Source organism: Callithrix jacchus, chromosome 1 (assembly GCF_049354715.1).
Source record: "Callithrix jacchus isolate 240 chromosome 1, calJac240_pri, whole genome shotgun sequence".
NCBI lineage: Eukaryota > Metazoa > Chordata > Mammalia > Primates > Cebidae > Callithrix > Callithrix jacchus.
This window is the reverse complement of record NC_133502.1, coordinates 197,867,736-197,885,740: the sequence shown is the minus strand read 5'-3', so window position 1 is coordinate 197,885,740 and position 18,005 is coordinate 197,867,736. Positions and strand designations below refer to the sequence as shown.

The following is an 18,005-nucleotide window of genomic DNA, read 5'->3' as shown; positions in this document are numbered from 1 at the left end:
CATAAAAATAACCTTACAACCGGCATCTATATATGTGGAGTTGGTAATTGTTCGGAAATAGTTAACCATGCAACGAAATGGAATAAACTCGGCTCCATTAACCTTATTTTAAAAGGACTACTTGGTGATTCATGTTTATTAAACTGTTAACATTTAAAAGAGTGGGTGCTGAGCATCATTTTGGCTTTGGAACCTGCTACAGAAGAAAATACACACTTGAGGGAGAGGGGATTGGATCCAGCAGAACATATTAATATTTCTCTTTTGCCACGCCCTGCTCCAATGGGAACTTCTTCCGCCATTCACTCATTCACATTGCAGTGTTTGTTGAGCACCTTTTATGTCTCAGAAGCTTGTCTAAGCACTGGTGCTACCGCAGTGGGCAGAACAGCCGCCTTTCTCACGGAGCTGGCGTGCCCATGGCGTCAGACCAACCAAAGGGAAGAACTTCTTCTGTGACTGGAGCGCCCGGCCCTAATCTGTACCTGGACAACATTAAAACTGTAACTCCTGATTCTCAACGCATTTGTTCCCTGGCTTTAGCATTCTTCAGTAATAATAGCTACCTGAATCTGCCCGTGTCATGACGGGCAAATACCGATTTGCTATTCTAGGCACCGGCAAGTGCCCAATTAGTCATCCATTCAATCGCTCATTCACTCAGGTGCAGAGGTTTAGGGTCTTTGTTTCTGTTTTTTGTTTGTTTGCTTTTTTTTTTTTTTTTTTTTTTTTTTTTGAGATGGAGTCTCTCTCTGTCACCCAGCCTGGAGTGCAGTGGTGTGATCTCAGTTCACGGAAACCTCCACCTCCCCAGTTCAAGTAATTCTCTTGCCTCAGCCTCCTGAGTAGCTGTGATTATAGGCATTTGCCATCACACTTGGCTATTTTTGTGTGTGTGTATTTTTAGTAGAGATGAGGGTTCACCATGTTGACCAGACTAGTCTCAAACTCCTGGTCTCAAATGATCCACCCACTTCAGCCTCCCAAAGTGCTGGGATTATAGGCATGAGTCACCATGCCCAACTTGGTGTGCCATTTTAATTAGCTATAATGCTATGGGCCTAGTGATGGTGTTCAATCCATGAGGATAAATGACTCCTATCTCTCACTCTGGGGAGTCAGGGGGCCCTGGGTCAAGTCTAGGGCTGGGATGACACCTTGGACAGGTCTCTTTACTCTGTTTTCTTGTCTTTAAATTGGGATGGCAGCATTGTCGACCTTGTTCATGAGTTCATGAATTCTTGCCATAATAAGCAGTGAGTGTCTACTGTATACTGCACACTGTGATTACATATCTGAAATTTTATTTTATTCTCACAATCAATGTAGAAAGTCAGTTTTCTAAAACACTCATTATGGAGAAGTCATAAGTAAAGCTCAGAGAAGCGGAGCAGCCTGGCCAAGGTCACACAGCAGAGCTTGGTCTAGTCTGGCCAGGGAGACAGATTCACAGACACAAAGCCAACATTTACCTGAGGATATGGTGACCACAGAGGTTCTGAGGAGATGTGCTGCATGGGAGGCTGTGGACCCACTCCACAGATGCCAGGAAGGGAGGATGGGAACGGGTGGGAGACAACATGGCAGGGTTTAACTTCTGCCCACCTTTCAAAGACTGACTCCCTTTCTTCTCTGAGCTCAATAATTCTGGCCTTCTTTGAATTACTGGAGTGCACCGAATTCCCTCCTACCTCAGGACCTTTGTACATGCTGTTCCCTCTGCCTGGAATGCTCAGACCTATCCTCTAACATACACGTGTGTGTGCGCAGACAGGCACACCTTACCAATTTCATACCTACTCATCCTCCGGGTCTCAAACATCACTCCCTGAAGGATTCAGACCTTAAATCCCAAGACCAAGACTCCTGTCATTTATCCCACAGAACCTGTCCTTCACCTTCCTCCCGCTTTGTACAGTCGTGTATTAATCTATTTTTTTGCACTTCATCGCTCAAAGTCGTGAAGACGATCCCATGCCTTGTTCGTTTCTGCGAGCCTACGTTGTAGGGCAGAGCCTTGCATACAGCTATCGCTCAATCAATATCTGCTGCTCAAATGACCGAATGAATTGTTTTAACAGTCTGATTCTAAGAAAATCCTTATTTGTGTTTATGTTTCTTTAGTCAGTTCCTATCAAAACAGGGATAACAGCAACTGCTAGCCTTTATTGAGGATTTGCTTCATGCTGGAGCATTGCTAAGAAACGATATGCATTATCTTGGTGAGTACTGTCAGCAGCCTGTGAGGTAGGCATTAGCAATATACCTATTTTGTGGATGAGAGAACGGAGTTTAAGAAAATCTTAATTTCTTATGAACTGGCTGGCTCTATGCAACTCAGTTCACCTCTCTGAATCTCAGTTTGGGGAGGCTTCTAGTCCATGCATGCAAAACTAAAATCAGTCCATCTCTAAGACCTCCTGGCCTGGGGAACAGAATAATGCCAGCAGCACCTTCATGGCTGTTAATCGGGCTATTTGTGCATGGTACCCAGCAAGTATGCAGTAAACGGATGGATGGGGGCTCCCTGTCTTATAACTTTCACAGCAGAATCCCTGGCAGACGGCCATGCTTTCAAATTCCATGGCGTAATAACCATGAATCACCCCCAAAGATCCTAGGACATGAGCAAGTCTGCTTCCTCTGCCCAGCGCATTGTGCAGGGAGGTGCTGGACACTGTCACCAGCCCAGTGATCTCGGCGGCCCACAGAGCTCCACACGGAAGGGCCCTCCCGCCGACCTCGCTGAAAAGACCAGTGAATTCAGCAGCCAGTGTGTCTGGCTTTCCCTCTTGTTGCCCCCTAAATCTCCCTCTAAGTGGCAGGACTCTGGACCTGCCACACTGTCTGGGAGCATTTGCTTCATCTCAGAGGAGACCGGTGCCAGGAACCTCTAAGGGCTTGGCGGGGACTTTGTTTTTCCATCTCATGAGTGGCTGCCTCTGCTGCCTGACTCAGCTTCGTTCAGACACAAGCTGCAAACACCAGGGGTCTGGAAGGGACCTCAAAATTTCTCACTCACGAAGTTGCTTTGGCTGGCTTCATTCGGAGTTCCAGGGAAGCCCCTGGGATAATGTGTCCAGGTGCCCAGCTTTCTCTAGGGCCCCAAGAACCACCTTCCAAAGGAGGAAAACTGGAGAATAGGGTAGCCCTAGGTCAAGTCTAGGGCCAGGACCCCTTGGACATGTACCTTGGCCCTCAGTTTCTTTGACTTTAAATTGGGGTAGCAGCAATGTTGACCTTGTTGAGATGTTGTGAATGATTCATGAATCCCTGCCATAACAAGTAGAGAATGCCTGCTGTATACTGCACACCGTGATTACATAATGACATATATCATTTTGTTGTTGTTGTTCTCACATCAAGTGTAGAAAGTCAGTTTTTTAAAACACCCATTATGAAAACGCTGTAACTGAAGCTCAGAGAGGTAGAGTAACTTGGCCAAGATGACACAGCAGAGCTGAGATTCAAGCTCAGACTCATCAGATCCCAGAAGCTGAAAGTTTTACATGCCATGAACCCTCCAAACCAGGCTCCCAGCCACTGCCTGCTGTGCTGCTTTCCCCAGGGGTCCTGTAGGCTGCGCACTGTTACCTGCACAGTAAGAATCATGAGAGTGGCCGGGCACAGTGGCTCACACCTGTAATCCTAGCACTCTGGGAGGCCGAAACGGGTGGATCACAAGGTCAGGGGTTCAAGGCCAGCCTGGCCAAGATGGTGAAACCCCGTCTCTACTAAAAATACAAAAACTAGCTGGGTGTGTGGCGGGCGCCTGTAATCCCAGCTACTCGAGAGGTGGAGGCAGAGAATTGCTTGAACCCAGAGGCAGAGGTTGCAATGAGCCAAGATCGTGCCTCTGCACTCCAGCCCAGGCAACAAAGCGAGACTCTGTCTCAAAAAAAAAAAAAAAAAAAAAAGAATCACGATGGCATAGCTCACGCTTATTGAGACCTGCCCACGTCACTTACTGTGACATGGATTGCTTCCTTTACATTCTTTGGTTATAGTCCTTCTTTGGATTATTTTAGGTTGGCCCAGACTAGAATCGGAAGCATTTTCAAAAGAATTGAAAGGCTCTAATCCTCAGCCCACTGGGAGCCAGAACAGGTTAACACAGGAGGCTTTGATGTGATCAGATTGGCCTGTTTTGGGGATGGTGCTGGCTGATGAGAGAAAGATGGATGAAAGAGAAAGATGCTGGAGAAACAGGTAAGGATGGGGGCCTAATGGGCCTCTTTGTTATGAGGGATCCCACCTCCCCTGTCCTCTGTGACAGCATCTGAGTCCACAGCCCAGTCTTGTCTCAGCCAGGTTGACCTAGCTCAGAGAGCAGCCTGCAGCTTCCCGAACGTAGAGCATGCTGCTCAGGAATACTAGGAAAACTCTGTCTTGTTCATTAATTCACTAAAAAACTAATAATTGGGCGCCTGTTGTATGCAAAGCATGGTGTGTACAGCACAGAACAAGACATTCTAGAAACCAAGCTGCAAATCAGAAACACAGGGTTCAAATCCTCCCTCCGCCTTGAACCTCTGCACATTCACCTTTCCAGGTCTTCGTTTCTTCTCTCGTAAAATGGAGATCACACTCACCTCCACGTCATAGTGCTGGTGGGAGGTTGCAGCGAGAGGTACAGGAAGCAGCTGCCACAGTCAGCTCCTGGGCCCTGAGGGGGCTTGTTTCCCCAGGAAAAGAGTGGGACATGGGAACCGGTGGCTGAGGAGAGACAGCTGCTGCGCTCAGTCAGTGGCTCTTACCTTGGGTCAATTTTGACCCCAGGGGACGTTTGGAAATATTTTTGGTATAGATAATTTGAGGAGTTGGAGGATGCTATTGGCATCTAGTAGGGAGAGGCCATGGGTACTGCTCAATGTACAGTATGGCCTCACGTCCCGTTCCTGAGAATCATCTGCCCCTATGTGTCATTAGTGCTAAGGTGGAGAAGCTAGGGGGCTAAGTGGGCACTGCCTGTACCAGACTGTAGAGAGGGACCCAGGTCCCACACTTAGACTGCCTGTGCAGACAGCACCCCACCCCTAGCTGCCTGGGACAGGCAAGCTCCTGGCTGAGGCTGTGGTCTCTGAAAACCTGATGGAGGCTGAAGGACCCAAGCTCATTCAAGTGGCTGTTGGCTGGAGGCTTCAGTTCCTCACCATGTAGGCTTCTCCACAGAGCTAAGCTTTCCCAGAGTGGGTGGTTCATGAGAGAGAGGGGTGGAAGAGGAAGAGCAGATGGAGGCCACAGTCTTTTTACAACCTCAACTTGGAAGAGGCATGCCATCCAAGCCATCATACTCCCGTGGCCACACAGCCTGGGAGGATGTGAACACAGGGCGGTGGGTATCTTTGGGAGCCATCCGGTAAGCTGGTTGCCACGTGGTTCAATCTAGAGTTTGTGTCAAACCATAGAGTGCAGAAGGCAGAGGAGAGGGAGCAAAGTCCTTTCACCCATGTCAGGGTAGGGTCAAAGAAGGCGAAAGAGGTGGTATTTTTCTTTCTTTCTTTTTTTTAAGTACATACCATATGTCAAACACCATCCCAGGCTATTTTTTGTGCATTATGATATTTCACCCTCACAGCTAACCCACGAGACGGTAAAATCGCCACCATTTTTCAGATGAAGAAACAGAGATCACACACACAACTGGTAAGAGACAGAGGTGGGTTTTGAACCCCAAAATGACTGGGACCACCTTTCTGACTCTGGGACCGGTCACTCTACCCCGTTCTGGGAAAATTGCTGGATGAGCAGGTGCAATGGGTCCAGGTTCCCGTTTGTTATTCTAAAACAACCGAGAAGTCTAGAATCTTCAACAAGGTGCTGGAAATCAGGAAGGATTGCCAGTGATTCATTTGTGAAGTGCTTTCCCATCCATTGTGTCTTGGGGGGGAGTATCCTCGTTCCCCGTGTGTAGATGGGAAAACTGAGGATAGGATTGTAACAGGGAAAGGGGGTGGCATTCTCCTTCTTTTTAGTATCTGATAAATGTCAAAGCTGAGGTTGACATCACCAGGTCTCCCGGTTCTAGGTACACCACCTGCCCCAACCCACCCAGGCTCCCTCCTGAAGTCTCGTTCACTTCAATGTTGCCCACCAGGAGTGTCTATCCAGGACTTAGGTGCCCAGTAGGACAGCTCCACCCATTAACCTCATGACTCAAGGCGTGCCTTAAACTCCTCTGGACATATCCACACATAAATCCAGCCTATTTGATATATGTGTGTGTATGTGTGTGTGTGTGTCACAGGGACCTCTCCCAATGTCTAAGATGGGCTTAAGCGGGAATTCTATTTCTTCTGTTTGAGCATCTGCTGAGACCATTTTGTTAGATGCCTACATGACTGAGGACTTAAAAATTGAGAAGAGAGGCTGGGTACAGAGCATGAGAGAGGACTTTCCCACTGGTGGTCCCTTTACTATCTCTTGTGAGGAGTCTTAATCCCTTAATCACTTTTATTAATCTCATAACAATCTTTCCAACATCAGTTACATCCTTCTTATCTTGGTTAAGCATTTTGGTGAACTCAGAGCTCCTTGTCACTTAGGGACTCTTTCCTTCTGCTTAAGGCATCTGCTCTTACATTGTGTCTCTCCCTCCCTCCCCTTCCCTTCTCTCTCTCCCTCTCCCCCCTTATTCTCACTCCCTTTTTCTATCTCTTTCTCTTTCTTCTCTCTCTCCCTCTCTTCTCTCCCCTCTCTTCTCTCTCCCCCTCTCTTCTCTCTGCCCTCTCTTCTCTCTCTTTTCCTCTCTTCTCTCTCCCCTCTCTTCTCTCTCACTCTCTCCTCTCCCATTTCTTCTTTCTCCCCTCTCTTCTCTCTCCCCTCTCTTCTCTCTCTTTTCCTCTCTTCTGTCTCTCCCCTCTCTCTCTTCCTCCTTCCTTTCCTTTTTCCAACTATACTTTTAGAATCCAACAATCCTTGAATTTCAGAGCCAGCAGGAACCTTCTAGACTAGCCAGCATACATTTCTCATTTTGCAGCTGGAAAAGCCAGGACTCCCCTAATTTAATTAACTCATTCAAGTCCTCATGGCAGCTATAAGTGAGTCCAGAATGCCTGTTGGAAACAAAGAAGCCCCTTGTAGGTGTAAGCACTGAACCCTAACCCACATCATCTCTGCTGACCTTCTCCACTGACCCTCTCCAATGCCTCGGAGGTGGATTCTACCATCAGACTCATTTTAAAGTGGAGGAAACTGAGGCAGAGCAAGGGGAAGCCACTCACCCCCAGACACAGCTCAGCAGAGGCACAGCCCAGAGATTGGAGCTCGGGCATTCTAACTTTGGGGCCTAAGCTTTCAATGCCAGGTCCTTTCTGCAATGCCAAGGTATCTTTCCCTGCGGGGGCCAAGAGCTGGCGCACATATGATGGTGAAGCAGGCTCCCTTACCAAATGAACTGAAGGCGTTGAGGGCTCATGATGGGGTCACTGTCCCGCTCTCAGGCTGGAAGCTCCAAAATTCCTGCATGGGATTCCCCTAGCCCAGCTCGGGGTCTTTCTATCTACCAGACCCCGCCACAGTGACTTCTTTGACGAACCCAGATGGTTTGGGCATTGCTCTCTAAACGATTCTAGAATCAACAGACTCACAGACATGGGCCCCTGAGGCACACTCTTGCCCCGTCCCCTCCGCCCTCCCTGGTGAGGCTGCGCACCTTCCTCAGCCCTTCTGCAGGGTGCAGTGGGACAAGTCAGACATCAGACATCTGGGTGGGTCTCAGTCCTTACCATGCCTCCCGCTCACTGCAGCTGACTCATTCCTTTTGGGGTCTTACTTCCCTTATTTCTCAGCTGAAAAGACGTACCTTCAAATATCCATCAGCTTCAGAGGACTTTCGGAAATGAAATACCATGTGAAAAGTCAACAGGACAAGCCTATGAAAGAAAGCTGCTGCCGGAAGTGAGTGTGTCATGGGGAGGTAGTGGGGTGCCCACATTCCCATCTTCCCATCGCCTCCCAGGGCGCCCAGGACACATTCGGAGCCTGGAGACGCACGGTTTTGAGACTATAGGCAAGATATCTCTGTATGCTCCATGGCTGGTATTTTGTGAGCTTATAGACACCCCCGATCTTTCTCCAAGCCTAGGGTGAGAAGAAGGGTGTTCCCAAGGGCATTGCTCTCCAAATGATTCCAGAATCAACAGCCTCACTGACGGACCCCCGAGGCATGCTCTTGCCCTGTCTGTCCCCTCCGCCCCACTGGTGACTCTGCGTACCTCCCCCTTCACCTCTGTTCTCTCCCGCTTGCCTCTTTTTCTCTTTGTCTGCTTGACAAGTCGCTGGTGAAGGCGAAGATGGAGAACCAACTGCCGAACTTAGAAAATAAAAACACCCCAGCCAGCTTTATTAATCTCCTGAAATATGCTCTCCAATTGCTGCCAAGCCGAAAGGGCTTGTGTTTTCCCCCAGAACATCGTAAAAAAGTAGAAATGTTTACAAGGATGACTGGAAAATAGAGCAGTAGATCTTTCTGGTAATGTACAAGGTGATGCAGTAATTGCTATGGAAACTAGTCATTATAATTCAATAAAAAGGGAGAAAAAGTTAAGTTCATTGTGTTACCTATGACTCTATCCTCACATTCTTTACATATATTAGCATAAAATCAGTCCTACTTTTATTCGCAGGGTTTTCACCAGCTCTGCCTTCACAGAAGGGTTTGTGTGGTTCTGCACAGAGGAAGCCCTGAGGAAGACAGGAACGCTCACTTCGCAAGAAATCTCTCTCTGTTTATTTTTTCTGGCTGAGCTAGTTGACGCTTCGGCACCAATGGGCACGCAGGGTCCAGAAGAGAATGTAGCTTGTGCACGAAGATTCCCGTCTCGTACATTAAAGGAAGAGCTTTATCGCTCTTTGGGCCCTGAAATGTGACAGAAAGGGAAGTCTTCTTGCCGGAGAGATACAACTTGCCATAATAAAAAGAAAGATTCAAAGTCACGTGAGTTCTTGCACACCCGAGTGCCGAGCAGTTTGGGGACACCATCGGAGAGACTAGCCCCTGCGATGCTGAGGGGTGCCACCCTCACCAACACCCCCACCTGCCTGCTAGGTTGTACAGCCGCATTTCACACTAAGTACCTCATACGCCACTTGGAAAGTAGATGTGGACCCAAGCGACTGCCATACCAGGAGTGGTGGAAATGACCCCTTGGGCGAGGCAGGAAACAACGATTGCTCCAATACCTATTTCTGGCAAAGAGATAAAGGAGTGATTGTAAGTGGCGGGTGCACATGCACGTGTGCTGAGGGATGAAGAGGATTAAGATGAAAACCATCATCCCTGTCCACCCGGGAGCTTGCAAATCTCTATGTAATTAAGAGCCCAGAGCCAGCGGACCAGGGAGAGAAGGCAGGTGGGTGTTCGTCCAGCTCTAGACATGTCACATGGATGAGGTGAGTCTCTTCACCTCTCTGAGCCTCCCTAATTGTGCAAGTCTTTACACTATTGTCTCCTAGTTCCAAACTCACTCTTTTCTTTTCTTTCTTTCTTTTTTTTCTTTTCTTTTTTTTTGAGATGCAGTCCCATTCCATCACCAGGCTGGAGTGCAGTGGCGCCATCTGTCTCCCGGGTTCAAACGATTCTCCAGCCTCAGCCTCTCAAGTAGCTGGGACTACAGGCATGCACCACCACGCCCAGCTAATATTTGTATTTTAAGGAGAGACGGGGATTCACTATGATGGTCAGGATGATCTCGATCTCTTAACCTTGTGATCCGCCCACCTTGGCCTCCCAAAGTGCTGGTATTACAGGTGTGAGCCATGGCGCCCAGCCCAAACTCACCCTTTTATACTTTACCTTCTGGTGCCTGGGCTGGGGTCTGTGCCCTGCATTGCTGCTAGGCAGCAACATCCCTGTATGCTCGAAGTTTCTTGTTCCCTTTCTTTCTTTCATTTCTCATTTTCTTTTGGTTTTCTTTGTTGTTTTTAGAGACAAGGTCTCATTCTCTTGCCCAGACTAGAGTGTTGCGGTGCTATCATAGCTCACTGCAGCCTCAAACTCCGGGACTCAGGCCATCCCCCTGTTTCCAGGCCATTCCTCCTGCTGAGTAGCTGGAACCACAGGTGCGTGCCACCATGCCCAGCATTTTTATTTTTTTTTTAAGAGATGGGTCTCACTATGTTGCCCAAGCTGGTCTCAAACACCTGGTCTCAAGCCATCTTTCCTCCTCGGCTTTGCCAAGTGCAGGATTGCATGCCTGCGCCATCACACCCGGCCTGCCTCCAGTTTCTGTCTGCATGACAGACACAGTGACTTCATCCCAGCCATGACGGTCGGTTCCAGGGCAGTTCTTCCTCACTGTGACAAGTGACCTTGCATATTCTCTCTTTAGAAGTCAGTGCCCAAGCTCTGCAGGGCCCCTGCCTGGGCTTCTGAGTGCCAGTGGAGTTCTGGTTCCTCCTCCAAGTTATTTTCCCCCAACTTCTCCCTTTCCTCTCTCAGCCCAAGAGAGGCAGCTGCTCCCGCAGTTCCTGTATCTGCTTCCCCCTCACCTCTTCTTTCTGCTTTTCCAGTTTGTTAACACCAGATCCCCATATTAAACTCGCCGTATTAGACCACCCGGCATGGTTTTTGTTGTGTCACTGTGGTCTTTGCCATTGAAAGTAAAAGAAAAGACCACGGTTACTTTTGCACCAACCTAATTCTTTGGCTCTCACCTCTTCTGATCCAGCCTCCACATAGTATCTGGAACAATCTTTCATATATATATATGTGTATACATATATATATATATGTATGTATATATGTGTATATATATGTGTGTGTGTGTGTGTGTGTGTGTGTGTGTGTGTGTGTGTGTATAATTGCACTTTAGGTTCTGGGGTACATGTGCAGACCATGCAGGATTGTTGCATAGGTGCATACATGGCAATGTGGTTTGCTGCCTTTATCCCTCGTCACTTGTATCTGGCGTTTTTCCCCATGTGATCTCTCCCCAACATCCCCACCCACCGCGGTCCCTCCCCAGTGCCTCCCAACAGACCCCAGTGTATGATGCTCCTCTCCCTGGGTCCAAGTGTTCTCATTGTTCAACATCCCCCTATGAGTGAGAACATGCGGTGTTTGGTTTTCTGTTCTTGTGTCAGTTTGCTGAGAATGATGGTTTCCAGATTCATCCATGTCCCTACAAAAGACACGAACTCATCATTTTTTATGACTGCATAGTGTTCCATGTGTATATGTGCCACATTGTCCCTCTCCAGTCTATCCTCAGTGGGCATTTGGGTTGGTTCCAGGTCTTTGCTATTGTAAACAGTGCCACAATGAACATTTGTGTGCATATGTTTTCATAATAGAATGATGTATAATCCTATGGATGTATATCCAGTAATGGGACTGCTGGGCCAAATGGAATTTCTATTTGGTCAGAGTTTGATCCATCTTTCTGATCACAGTTTGATCAGATTACTGCCTGAAAGGGGTGAATTCCCAGCCTTTTGGCTGTCAGAGCCTCTCTCCTGCCCACAGCTGTCATCCTGTGTCCATCATATTTATCTTGAGCATGGACACACCCTCAGCATCCTTCTTAACACAATGCCTCAGGACAGAACTATTCATGCTCCGAGTTGGCAGGTGATATGAAGCCTATTTTGCAACTTTTCCTTGGGAGGTAAGTTGGTGAGCTGTGACCCATGAGAACTATTTGGTCATTTAGCTCAGGTTTATTTAGTATTCATTATATATCAGGCACTCTACTGCCTTGGCATGTCAAATCTTCTGAGAAGAATCCACCTAGCTAATGCAGTCTCCCACATGGGTAGCTTTATATTTGTTTTTGTCCAAAAGAGCCCACCTTGCATACTTGGGTCTACTGCAATACCTAAAGGTATTCTTCAGCCGAAACTTAATGAAGTCAACGCAAAAGAATTCTTTGAGAATGACTGAATCCCCTCTCTGGAAGAACTCCACTGATAATTTCTGCATAATTATATATAACAGACTCCAAGTGGCACACAGTAGAACTCTGATAAGGTTGCTAATTATGTCCACATTAAGTCATTGATAGAAATCCTTATCTGGATGTGGCTGTGAGTCACAAGCTCTCTATTCTGTGACAAATTGAAGTCTCCGCTCTGCATTCTGCTGTTCTTACTTGATGCCTTCCCCATTGGTCTTGAGTTTGTCCTCTCCCACCACCCCACCAAGAGACACATTGCAGGATATAAGTGAGAGCAATGGGTAGATGCAGTAAAATAATAGGAAATTCACTCTGGGCCTTAGAGTCAAAGAGACGATAGGGAATGGTGGTGACTGAGGCAGAGGGAGGAGGCTTGACTCCAGCTGATCTTTGTGGGTACAGGAGCCTTTTATTACCAGAGCACCTAGGAGATACTGGAGGTTGGCGGGTCACCTGAGGTCAGGAGTTCATGTCCAGCCTTTCTAACATGGTGAAACCCCATCTCTACTAAAAATTAGGCGGGCGTGGTGGCAGGTGCCTGTCATCCCAGCTACTCTGGAGGCCAAGGCAGAAGAATTGCTTGAACCCAAGAGGTGGAGGTTGCAGTGAGCCTAGAGCCAAGATCACGCCTGGGTGACAGAGCGAGAATCTGTCTCAGAGAGAGAGAAAGAGAGAGAGAGAGAGAGAGAGTTGAGATTGGAAATCTCTTCTGTGGGGGTTGTTTGTGCTGTTTCTGAGATAGGGCTGTCACCCTGGCTGGAGTGTGTGCAGTTACGGCTCACAGAAGCCTCAGCCTCCGTGGGCTCAGGTGATCTTCCTGTCTCAGCCTCCTGAGTAGCTGAGGCTACAGGCACCACCAAAACCAAGACGAGCTAGTTTTTTATTTTTATTTTTTGTAGATAAGGGATCTTGCTATGCTGCCCAGGCTAGTCTCAAATTCCTGGTCTCAAGTGACTCACTCGCCTCCACCTCCCAAAGTGCTAGGATTATAGGCATGAACCACTGTGCCTTGCCTTGTGTTTTATACAGAAATAATTAGATTCATTTTCAATATTGGCAGCTGATTCAAATTCCAAATGCACATATATATCAGAATATCCCATTGTACTATATATATATATATATATATATATATATATATATACAATATATATATATATACAGCTATTTGTCAATTAAAAATAAAATTATTTTTAAAAAGCACTTGGGGCCACATCTGGCCTGCATACCCCTAGTTTGCACCTCCTGCAGGACACATTGCAAAGAACAAGGGAGGATCCCGCATAGCAGTTAGAAGCCAGGACTCTGCAGCCAGAGTGCTTGGCTCAAACCCCCTCTCTGCTATTTCCTGGCTGTGCAACCTAAGCCGAATTACTCAACCTCTCTGTGCCTCAATTTTTCCGTCCGTAAAATGGTGACATTAATAATAGCACTGACCTCATGCCATTGTTGTGAGGTTTGAATGAGTCAGAATGTACAAGGCCTTTAGTAAGGACACGTGAATTAGTATCTATAAGAAACTCATATAAAATTCCTGATCCCGAAAGCAGCAAGTAAGCCTCACTCTCATTCTAAGCATTTTGGAGATCCTCATTATTTGTAAACTTCGAAGTTCTCTCCAGCAATCTTGGTGGGACACAGGGGCAGGCAAACGAGCTTTTGTTCATAGCTCCATTTTTCAGATGGGAAAAATAAGGCACAGAACAGTTCTTCATTTGCCCAAAGCCTCATAGCAAACCCAAGGAAGGACCTAACCTCGGCCCAGCTCTCCAAAACCCTCTCTCCTCTCTGACGCTCTCTGACCCTCCCAGCCAGCCAGCCCGAGACTCTGCCACACTGCCAGATGCCCCTTGCTGTACTCCAGATGCAAAATGACAATAAAGTGCTTTTCCTTTTCTTTCTTTCTTTCTTTTTTTTTTTTAAGAAAGAGAGCGATTGGAGCAGAGGGTGGGAGAAGAACTGTTCTCATCACAAATTTCTCTCTGGCCGTCTTCCCAGACTTGGCACGGCTGGCAAGATTTGGGGCAGGCGAGTGGGTGAGCAAGCTGAGCAGAAGCAGAACAGCAGGGGGTCCAGATCTGTCCACCCCTGATTTCTCAGGCTGACCCCAATCCCCCAGGACCAGATGCATAATCGTGGGGCCCAGTGCAAAATGAAAATGCAGACCTCCTTGTGCCAAGACTACTAAGAATTTCAAGAGGGTGCCACCAGAGCATTAAACCAAGGGTGGGACCCTGGGTGACAGCCCAGGTTGCACACCCCTTGAAGCTGGTCTCAGACACGCCCCGTCTTCTAAGGGACATGCCAGACTTACACGATGGCAGTGCAAAGAGGGTTAAAAGACGCCCTCGCCTCTCCCCATGTCCTGGTGAGATAAAACCACCACTGGGAGACCCAGGACAATTTTTATATAGGATTAGAAAACAAAAATCAATATTTAATTATCTGCAAGCTTTTTGTGTCACTGAATCTTTAGCACCCTAACAGGGAGAAACGGCTGCCAAAGCAAAAGTGAGTCATTAAAGACGCAGCATTGCCGGCCATCCCTTTTTAAAGTCGGCCCATAAATAGAGAACATTATCACTCCTCACATGCTGCTATTGTTATTTATCTTTACAATCTCTATTTACCTCTATTTATAGCAGATTTCCCCCATATATTATGGGGCCAGGTTAACTTTAACGGAGTTCATGAAAAGAGGTACTTAAAACTTTGGAGCATGCTTATGTGAACAGATGGCAAGGTTTTCAGAAGCTATGGGGCCCAGAAGGCCGATTTGAAGGGTGTTGATTTTTTTTCCCTTCTTCTCTTATTGCCTCCACTCTCTCCCATAAAGTCTGCCCAGAGCCCTTCGTCTCTGGCACGGTAATCGCAGCCCAAGTGGAAATGGATGGGTGACACGACTAGAAAATCCAGATTCTGGACTTTCAGGTCTCCCCTGTAAATGGATTTTAAAATTGACCACGCTGAGAGTAAAGTCATGTTTTCAGAAGCTGGGAGCTCTCGCTTCACCAGGGAAACCTTCACTGAGCTTTGTCTTCTTTTAGCCTTAGGCACACCGGATTGTTATATTGTCAGTGACGGCCTCTACCAGCTGCTCTAGGCAGGGACAGAATCTGGGCCACTGGGGGATTCACACCGCCTACCACAATTTCCAGCACATAGTAGATGCACAATAAATACAAGGAACTATTGTATAGAGGACTCAGCAGAGTTAAAGTTAAAACCAGCATTAGGCTGACCTGGATTTGAATTTCTGCTTTGGAACTCACTACCTAGGGGACTTTGGGCAAGTTAATTAGTCTCTCTGAGCCTTAGTTTCTTCATCGAGTGACTTGCATAGCCCGGTGTCTATTGCAGAAAGCTCACTGGCATGAATTAATTTTGTATCATCAATCCTAAGAGCCACATAACTCTTTAGAACTAATGTGAATGTGGGAAAGTGATTAAATGAATGCATGGATGAATGAATGAATGAATGAATGAAAGAACAAATGAATAAATGGTGGAGGGAATGAATATATGGATGCATAGATGGATGGGTGGATGGATGAAAACAGAGGAAAGGTCTTCCTTAGAAGCAGAGCTGGGATCCAGGAACTGTAATCTGGGGGAAGGATTAGAAGCACTTTTGCTCATTAGTTTAAAAAATAAGACAATCTAGAAACACACCTGAGGATTTGTAAAAATCTGCATGTAATAAAGGTCGCGTTCCAACTCAGTTGGGAAAGGATTATTCTACAAATAGCACTAGGATGATTGTTTAACCCATGGAGACTGAAACAAAGAGTCACATTGTTATTTCACAGCCATTCACCAAAATCAGTTCCCATCTGATTGACATTAACTGGAAAGCATCAAACTCTATGATTCCCCCCTACCCCCAATGAAAATGTGGGTTAGCATGTTATGACCTCAAGCAGTGAGAATGTTTCTAGGTATAAAAACAAAATGATAAGCTATGAAAGTAAAGATAGATTTATTAGGCTACCTACTATTAAATTCTTTACAGGTTGAACAAATAAGAGACATAAAATACACTGGGAAAAAATCATTTGCCTCATCTATACCAGGCAAAGGGTCAATCAACACTATATATAAAGAGCTCTTGGATATGATTAAGAAAACAAAAGATAAAAGCAAGTAGAGAAAAATAATCAAGTATATGAATGTGAAATTAATCAAAGAAGGCATAGAAATGGCCAAATAAGCATAAGCTAAATAAACTTCACCAGCGATAAAGGAAACACACCTAATCTAAACAGACACAATTTTAAAAGGTCAAATTAGCAAATGATAACACACATTGCTTGTGAGGATGCTGCCAGGCAGGAACTACAGAACACCCTGAGTACAACCTTTGTGGAGGACAAGAATAATTTCTGTTATATGCCTTGAGATTTTTGTGGTCTTTATTGTAGAGTATCTTTGTGTAAGAGTTGAGAGATAGAGTTTCAATACAGTTTCTCTCTATCAGTTTCTTCCCAGTGGGAATGAGGGCCTTTTTTTCCCCCTTAGAAAAAACTTATCAGTACCCATCAAAATTTTTAATGTCTCTGCCTTTGACCTGACAACTCTAGTTTCAGAAATCTTCCTTAGAGCGATGCTTGCACATGGGCTTAGAGATAAATTTTCAAAGAGAAACATTGTACCATTGGCTACAACAACATAGAAGAAAGTTGAAAACAACCCAGAAAAATGGGAATGGTCGAATAAACCCAAATGGGTAGTTTTCTAGATCAAAAATGATTGTGTATTCACAATTTCAACCTAGTGTGCCCATATAGAATACTATGCAGTCACTAAAACGAATGAGGCAGTTTAACATGTACAATGCTATGGGAACATGTCCATGTTAGATTGTTGAGAGAGAAAAGAAATTTCTAGAAAGCCCACATCTCGTGATCCAATTTGTGTAACTAATTTTTTTTTTTTAAGTGGAGTCTCGCTCTGTCACCCAGTCTGGAGTGCAGTGGTGCAATCTCAGCTCACTGCAACCTCTGCCTCCTGGCTTCAATCGATTCTCCTGCCTCAGCCTCCTAAGTAGCTGGGACTACAGGTGCATGCCACCACATTCTGCTAATTTTTGTATTTTTAGTAGAGACAGGGTTTTACCACGTTGACCAGGATGGTCTGTATCTCCTGACCTCGTGATCCACCTGCCTCATTCTCCCAAGTGCTGTGATTACAGGTGCGAGCCACTGCGCCCAGCCTGTGTAACTAATTTAAGTGTGTATCTTACAAAGCCCTCTGAGGGAGGGCGGTTTAGGGATGCAGTTTTTTTTTACTCTATAGATTTCTGCATTATTGACCTTGCAGCTTTTTATTCCACTGGAATTAGCTTCTATGCTTTGTATGTTTGACCACCCAAGCCAGTCCCTGTGAGTCAGCCTAGGGTGGTCTCTAAGCAGAACCTCACCTTACATGCTTCAAGGATTTTCAGGGCCCTCAGGGGATGCTCAACATCGTGTCCTGGCAGGTGAGGCCTCCTGTGTCTTGGACCCTGCAACGATCCCCATCAATTCCTAAGTTCTCTACATTCCCATATTGCCTCTTGCTCCAAATCTTTCCCATGCTGTGCCCTCTGCCGGAAATACCCTTCCCTGCCTTGCCCATCTGGAAATCTCCATGAAAATGCAGACAGCACCTTCCATCAGTAGCTCTTCCTAGTGTTCCAATCTGTGTTAAGCCCTCCTCAAGCTGTTTTAGTACAGAGTATGAAAATGGGTAGTCTGAGGTCTGCTGGCAATTTTTTTTAATGGGGTGAAATTTACATAGCTTACAATTAACCAATTTAAAGCGTTCAATTCAGTGTCAATTTGTAGCATCTAATTCCCAAGCCTTGACCCAGACTTACAGCACTGAAAGCTCCAGTGTCTGGTCCAGCAATCTGCATTTTTAATAAAGTTGCCAGATAATTCTTGCACACACCAGAGTTTAATAATCACAACCCTCCTATCTTGTTCTCCCTATTATAATAGCACATGAGTGTTTGTTTTCATGTCTGTTAAACTTATAATTTCTAAACTGTGAGAATCTGCATAAAGATGGAGCAGGCCTATATAGATAGGTACACGGATGTGAAATTTATATATATTTATATAAGGA

At 46.2% G+C, this 18,005-nt stretch overlaps 1 long non-coding RNA gene across 1 annotated transcript; it reads left to right on the top strand.

The window, feature by feature from the left end:
- The first annotated feature begins 9,254 nt into the window (after positions 1 to 9,254).
- Positions 9,255 to 10,569, top strand: LOC144579532 (uncharacterized). Its single transcript, XR_013527336.1, has 2 exons — positions 9,255 to 9,393; positions 9,521 to 10,569. It is a non-coding gene; the product is annotated as an uncharacterized LOC144579532 (long non-coding RNA).
- The last annotated feature ends 7,436 nt before the right edge of the window (positions 10,570 to 18,005 follow it).